Source organism: Macadamia integrifolia, chromosome 8, assembly GCF_013358625.1.
Source record: "Macadamia integrifolia cultivar HAES 741 chromosome 8, SCU_Mint_v3, whole genome shotgun sequence".
Taxonomy (NCBI): domain Eukaryota; kingdom Viridiplantae; phylum Streptophyta; class Magnoliopsida; order Proteales; family Proteaceae; genus Macadamia; species Macadamia integrifolia.
The window spans coordinates 12,814,455-12,821,551 of NC_056564.1; the positions used below are offsets into that span (position 1 = coordinate 12,814,455).

Genomic DNA, 7,097 nt, shown 5'->3' on the forward strand with positions numbered 1-7,097 from the left:
ATGGGCCGACCTGGGCGATGGGCCCTAAGAAGAGGAGCCAGATCTGATTGTGCATGCCTCTTAGTCGGGAATGGATTTTGTACAGGCCTCTTTAGGCGGGAATGGTAAAATTTCCTACCCACTACAGAGAGTATAGATGATAAAAAATGGGGCTGGATGAGATCGGGCTAGGGGTAGCCCAGCCCAATTACCCCACCCCCTCTAAAATTGAGGGCAAATTTGACTTCCCAAACCCAGAGAAAGCGAATTAGGGATTGGGTGCAGGATTTGTGTATTTAAGAAGCTCACAGGAGAATCCAAGACCCTCAGCAATTCCTTATCCTTCTGTTCTATCGTTTCGACTTTTCTCAGGGGCTTTTGCTTCTGTTGCTCGGCGTTACCTGTGTCACTCCTTTATGGTTTCTTCTCTCTCTCTCTCTCTCTCTCATGTGTGTGTGTGTGTATTTCAAAGTTTGGGCTGTGACGAAGAAATGTCATGCACCACTCTGATATCGATTATATCGATCAGTGTTTATAAATTGACTCAAACCCATATAATATCTGAGCCCAACACTCTTTTCGATCGCAGTAGGTATGTCTTTTTTTATTGTTTTATTTTTTTTTCCTGGATCTGAAATTCATTGTTTTCCTTCTCTTATTCACATTACGGCCGTGGCCTTTGCCTTCGCCTTCTGGTCTCTGGGTCTCTTGTTTGGAAGAGAGTGAGGAGGAATCAGGTGACGAGGTCTTTATGACCTACCACGATGCGGACCAAACAGTATAAATCTTTTTGATTTATGCTCATGGGGATGAACTTGGTGACTGATGGTTCTCCTCTCTCCCACCAACCCTTGATCTTCCCAATCCATTTTTTTTTTTTCAACAATGTCGTAGATCTATTTGGATACAATTTCTTAGATGGCTTTAAATTAAAATAATAATTACAAAATAAGTGGATTTTTACCCTCTATTGTTTTAGATGGAGTTTATAACTTTTACACAGGATTTCCAAGGACTTGTTGGTTGTTACAAGGCCTTCAGGATGGGAGGAGATAGGCCTTTGGGGCATGATTCAAAGACTTGATCCCATAAATTATCAAACCTCTATTTTGATTTGCCAATAAATAATGTTGTAAATTATTGGGATTAAAAGGGGAGAGAGAGTTAGAGAGAGTTCTGAGCATGGTTCAGAGAATTGTTCATTAACCTGCTTCTGATCATGAAGACCCTTTCAATAATTAATGCCTCTTTCTCCTCATACACAGGTTACGTGATTTCGTGGTTGAAGTTGTGTCATCAATAAATGCTTATACACTATTAAAGCCTTGTGAATGATAAAAATTGGGTGAAAACAAAAAAATTCAAGATTTGAGGAAATTTCTTCTTCCCACTTCCCAGTTCTTGACCAGTAACACACCCTTCGATCGTTCACACAAAAAGAATAACAAAACAAATGAAAAGAGACTGGTTTAAACCTGGGTAAGGTTCCAACGGATCCAATGGCAACGGCTCTCCAAATTGTTCTGAAAAAAATCACATATGGGATCATTTTGCAAAGATCACCATTTGTTTTCTCCCAAAAAGTTCAAAACCCTTATTTGTGATTAATGACAAAACTGATAAACTCAAGACAATCTTCTGAGTCAACAATAGAATGGGAGGCCTAAACATTTGTCTCTCGATGAGTGAAAACTTTCACCCCCATCAACATGCTCACTTGGTTCATACGCAAAAACACAATCTTCTATAGCTTCATTGGTCCCCCCATTTTTATCATCGACTACCACACCACTGCTATTTAATTCATTTTCAATAGCTTCTACATCTAATCGAATGACTTCCTCCAAATCCGTGGGACCTTCCCTAGCATACACATCCTCTACAAAACAAAATACACAATTAAATACAATATTATTTTATATCCTTTGTCATATCAAATGTGGTTTAAGGGAAAACTCACCTAACTCCCTATATGGTATAATATTCTCTACTATAAGTCCATCGACAATAGTATCTGATATTTCAGCATCAGGTGTCATTTGTTTGTCCCCTAAAACACTGCAAATATACAAGCATGTCATAATTAAAAGCCATATAAAACGAGTAAATGAATGCATCCCAATTAAAGAAGTAACATCACATGTAGTCAATATCAAATTCTACCAATTGTAGTCCACATGATCAGGAGAATCTAAATAAGTCCCACAATATTAGTATGTACGTGGTAAAAATAGATGCAGGTATGGACAAAAAATCGGGGTTTGTAAATGGTAAACCTTATATATTGACCTATGAGTTAACATATTGATCAGTCCTTTTGATCATATGATCAGAACCATCAAAATATTTTTTCTCTTCTAACAGAAAAGGGTTTTGTCCAGAGCTTAGGCACGGGTGCATGGTATCACAAAAAGATATAATACTAAATATCCCGACCATTTTAGCACCTCTGGCTTCCATATCAATACTTCCTTCTTATATCTAGTTTCCATTCACACATGCACATAGGAAGAAAGAGAGAGAGAGAGCGAGAGTGCTCTTCATGAGAATATCTCCGATATCAGAGAAGAAGTTAAGAGATTTTCCAAGCCACCATCACCATGCATAGCCAAACACCACTAGTCTATCATTCCAACCACTACCACTAACGCAGCTGTGATCGGAAACCGGTTGAACAAATTCAGTACAAACATGAGAAGCTATTAGAAGGTAAAAATCGGGGGTTCTTGCTTTTCTTTTCTTCCAAGATATGCTATACCTTACCGGAAAAAAATACCTTATACGTATATCGTTCTGCTGTTATATTAATAGTATAGATAAATGCACACTAGGATTTGTTTGTTCAGATCCTACGGTCCAAAATATACTCCTAAAAAAGATTCTTAAATAGTCTCTTCTTATCTATTACTTAATTTGGTCCGTCTTACTTGTCTGTTAGGGATTGGATTAGTCATTCTTTTACTAGTCAATTAATCCTTCTATTTTAAGAACAAGGACTGTAGTTAAATAGCATAACAAATATTGCAGAATACAATGAAGTCCTATGAACGTAGAGTTTCTTGATTGCTTGGGTAGCTTCATGCTTATCTTTGAGTTCAAAGAGATCTTGGAGTGTAATAAAATAAAGTCTTCTGTGCCAAAAGGCTATCATAAGTCTAAATGGTTCTCTTAATTGTAGTTTCTGTTTTGGGAGTTTTAGTAGTTTAGAAAGTTAGGAGTCCTAATAGTATTTTCTAAGTTAGTTTAGTTATTTTAGGAAACTAGATACTACTTAGTAGGATGGTTTATTTTTGTCATTTTGGTTTTTATCTACATGTAACACCCTCCAGTCAATAGTTAATGAAGAAGGTACTTGTTAGTGAAAATTGAGAGTTGTGAGAACTCCTCTCTTTCATCCCTTCTCTTCTCCTCATCTTTTCTTTTAAAGTTACTGTTCACATTAATATTCTTGGGTACTATTTACAGTCCCAGAATACCCCCATCTCTTCTCTTATTTTCCCTTATTTGCCAATGGCAGGCTGCTGAAATCAGAAAAATAGTTCAGATATAGGCCTTTGGAGCAAGCGATCTGATCTTTGATTCCTAATCTGGAATTAACTTTCGCTGCCTGCATCAAAAGAAAATATGTACTGTCATTGCCTGTACATGAGTTGTTTCTTTACATTTCCTCATATTAAATGTATAACTATATTTGTCTTTTTTCCTTTTTAGGGGTTCTTTCTATCTCCATTTCTTTTATTAATTTTTTTTTCTTTATATAGTTTAGCATATGTTGGTTTTGATGTCCACACCTATTCTCTACACATTAGGGACATATTATTTAGAGCTCTATTATCACAATTGCAAATACAATACAACTAGTACTGTAGTCCTAACTTGAAGATTGCAAGTAAAACTAAAGTGTATGAACTGGCAACTCATGAATCAAAACCCTAAACCCATCACTGAGAACCAATAAAGCCAAAAATTCATACAACAGTTAAGCAAATAAGCTGAAAAAAGCACAAGCATAGAAGAAACTAAGAACAGATTTCTATCTCTGGCAATTTACCGGACAGCCTAATGGCTCCTTAATGTTGTATCACAGAAAAGACTCCCAATTTTGTTAACCCTTTTAGTGGCATATCTCAATCACATAAAGAAGCATTTATGGAACTCCACCCAATGTGGATAATCAAGTACTTGCTCATGTTCTTTAAATTTAAAGTAAGAAAGTCTATGAATAGAACCTTTAAACTCATAATTGATTAATTGAATGTCATGGTCAATTTGGCAAATTGACTTTATCTACAAAATTTAATGATTTCATTGAGTATTACACTGTTCTAACATAGGAAAAGGTCTTCTTACAACATAACTAGCAAAAGTGCAATCACAAAGGTCACCTTCTAGCTAAAATTTTCAATCTTTGCATGCGAAGCCTATATAGAAGAAAATTGTAGAATACCACTAGACAACAACCTTCAATAAGTCAGCATATTTATTTCTCCTTGTTGTAGCTGTTGAAAATTGAAATATAAGGATTGAGGAAAATATTTAAGTACATGTCTCTCTTGTGATTGATGATCAAGGTGAGGATTGATGCTGGAAGCTCTACTCTCCTTGGGCTGGACAATTGCCATTCACACAGAATCCTCATCAATGCTAATGGGGACAAAATAAGGTACGTCACGGGAGGTGAAAAGCAAAATTTTATGATATTATTCTTGATGGGATTTGGAGACCAAGACCACAACTTCTTATCCCAGGCTGATTTAGGCATGGGGATCCTTGTCTAGTCAGAGATCGGATCCTGGATTTTTGCAGCTTCCTCAGCGTGGAATTTGGCGAGATCCTAGGCACCTTGGCCCCCATGGCACAATGTTGTCCGGTTCAAAGGTTTCATTCCCCAAAATAGTTTCATAGTCAGGTGAGTTCTCACTCAGTCTCCCCAATGCTGTGGACATTCACAACCAATTCTTTGCCTACCCCTTTTTCCAGTCAAAATCTAAGAAGGATTACTTCAGAGATGTTCACCTTCCGGGTCGAGAATCTTGCCTTTTGAAGAGCAATGGAATTGGGTGAAAAGAGATTTCAAGGGGAAAACCTCACAACCACCGCAGAAGCTATTATTTCGTGGGAGATTGGGAAAGAAACGTGGATGACGTACCTCTCTCCCTCATCGGGATCTCCCTCTCTCTCGCACTCTTTTAGAATTTAGAATTTGGAATCATTCTCAGAGTACACTTACCAACTCACTAAAAAGGTCCTTATGGTCTCTCTCTCTCTCTCTCTCCCGTCTGTTCTCATCTCATCAGACCCTAACACCGTCTCTCTCTCTCTCCCTCTCCGACTTTTCAAGAGCTGAATACTCATAACCAACAAAAAAAAAAATGAAATTGGAAGTAAGAATTACCTGTCGCAGCAAAAACAAGTCCGATGCTTGATCGTTCTCCGGCAAGATCGGTGGGTTGGGACGTTGCAGTGGCAAAATCTCCTCTTCCCTCCTTCGTTTCTCCAATTTTCCAAAAACTCTTCTAACCACAAAAGGTTTTCTTAGAATTATATACACTATATCTTACAATACGTACGTGTATTATTATACATATTACTTATTCCAAATCAAGGCTTCAGCACAATGAAATTTAGATCCAACGGTCCAAAGAACACCCCCCACAAGATACCTATATGAGGGGTCCAAAGAACACCCCTCCTTTTTCTTTTTTTTTCTCGAATGTAAGAGAGTATTCCTCCAAACATGGATGGGAAGGCATTTTTCTTATTAATTTTCTCTCTCACACACACACAGGGGTACCATGGGGTTTGAAAACAATATAAAGGGGGGAACTGAATCAAATCCAATATTCCAATCAGTTTCTTATGATTCGGCAAAGAACCAGCATAATCAGACCATAGGTGTGGAGTAGATCATAGCCATATGCCAGATCAGAACAGAAACATGTAAAACAAAATCCGTAAAGGGAGCCAGATCTTCCTAAACATGGGGAAAAAAATAGAGCTTACAAGTCTCTTTCAAACTTTCCAGACTCAGAAGTGATATGTACCTATTGTAATGCCCAACGAAGATGCTCCACACGGGATGTGGTTTTCGAAGATTTACTCAAACTTGTTGCAGAAAATCCTCGCCGACTACTGTAAATCCCTGTTCAAACCTCACCAGCAAAAGCTCCTGTTTGTATTCTGAGATCACAAACCTAGGTGAGAGAAAGGGTAGAAAGTCACAATAAATTCAGATAGAGAGAGAGAGATGTTTGGAAGAATTCTTAAATGGCTTCAGAGATCAATCGATTTACCCAGTTTCAGATCTCAAAACAAGAACAGAGATAATCAAGACCAAAAACCGTCTCTCTCCCCCTCTCCGACTTTTCAAGAAATGAATCCTTATAAGTAACAAAAAAGAAATTTAAAGCTGTAAGTAAGAATTACCTGTCAGCGCAGAAAGAACTCTGATGCTTGATCGTTCTCAGGCAAGATCGGTGGGTAGGGGCGTTGCAGGGGTAAACTCTCCTCTTCCCTCTTTCGTTTCTCTAACACGTAAATCTTAGGTTTCCCTAAACACTTATACCAAACAAAAAAAATGTTTCTTAGACAATCTTGCAAAATATTCATGTGTATTATAATACATACTACTTATTCCAAATCAACACTTTAGGACAATGAAATTTAAATCCAACGGTCCAAAAAATACCCCTCACAAGATTCCTATATGAGGCGTCCGACCAAAAAACCTCAATGGTTGTCCTCACACCTCTCTTTGATTGCTTACAGAGAAAGAGAATCTCGCTACAAATATATAGCAAAAATTGAGACAGAATACAGGACATCATACACCAACAAGTATAATGCAAATTATTATACAAGCACAACAAATATAATACCAGTGCATAGAAGTAAATTGAGCAAGAAGACAAGCTTATCAAGTATTATAACATGTTCTGCTGATATTTTTCATCTTATTATGACACTTACCATGCCATGATCATATGGCCACCATTAAAGGAGATTATCAAAACCATTTATCCACAAGATGGATTTGATTGCCCTCATCCCAATGCTCTACGAAATGATAGCCCATCAAAATTGCCAAAAGGGTATCACTAATATTCATGGCTTGATAA

The 7,097-nt window shown here is 37.5% G+C and overlaps 1 long non-coding RNA gene and 1 other non-coding gene across 4 annotated transcripts; one reads left to right on the forward strand and one right to left on the reverse strand.

Annotated features, from left to right (window-relative positions):
• The first annotated feature begins 454 nt into the window (after positions 1–454).
• LOC122087767 lies at positions 455–548 on the forward strand. Its single transcript, XR_006142841.1, has one exon. It is a non-coding gene; the product is annotated as a small nucleolar RNA Z221/R21b (small nucleolar RNA).
• Positions 549–1,219: 671 nt separating this feature from the next.
• LOC122086407 lies at positions 1,220–7,076 on the reverse strand. Of its 3 annotated transcripts, none has more exons than XR_006142407.1 (5): positions 6,406–7,076; positions 6,024–6,159; positions 5,375–5,492; positions 1,940–2,037; positions 1,220–1,858 (listed from the first exon to the last, which is right to left on the reverse strand). It is a non-coding gene; the product is annotated as an uncharacterized LOC122086407 (long non-coding RNA). The 3 variants fall into 3 exon arrangements; XR_006142405.1 differs by having other exon boundaries at positions 6,024–6,173; XR_006142406.1 differs by having other exon boundaries at positions 5,375–5,495; positions 6,024–6,173.
• Positions 7,077–7,097: the final 21 nt, after the last annotated feature.